This window comes from Myotis davidii, unplaced genomic scaffold (assembly GCF_000327345.1).
Source record: "Myotis davidii unplaced genomic scaffold, ASM32734v1 scaffold399, whole genome shotgun sequence".
NCBI lineage: Eukaryota > Metazoa > Chordata > Mammalia > Chiroptera > Vespertilionidae > Myotis > Myotis davidii.
This window is the reverse complement of record NW_006292094.1, coordinates 5,672,385-5,672,680: the sequence shown is the minus strand read 5'-3', so window position 1 is coordinate 5,672,680 and position 296 is coordinate 5,672,385. Positions and strand designations below refer to the sequence as shown.

Sequence of the window (296 nt, the reverse complement as noted above, 5' to 3'; positions counted from 1 at the left end):
GGCCCAGTGAAGCCGCGCCCGTCATCCCCGGGGAGCGCGGGCAGCGGGCCCACAGATTAGGTGGCGCCCAGGACCGCGCTGAGCGAGGTGCCGCCTCATGAAAACACGAGCTTATAAAAATGGAAATATGACCGAGATGCAGCCATAATTTGAGGAGAGAAGGGGAGGCGTGCACAGCGGCTGGCAGCCATCTGTCGTCACGCTGCGGGCACTGAGGGTGCCCACGTGTCGGGCAACCTGTCCTGCAGGTCACTGATCACCGTGGACAGGACGCGGGCGGTGCTGCCTGGGTGGGG

General features: G+C 64.9%; 1 protein-coding gene across 1 annotated transcript in view; it reads left to right on the top strand.

The window, feature by feature from the left end:
* SDK1 (sidekick cell adhesion molecule 1) overlaps positions 1–296 on the top strand; it is a 455,450-nt gene that overhangs the window by 302,001 nt on the left and 153,153 nt on the right. The window lies entirely within an intron of this gene.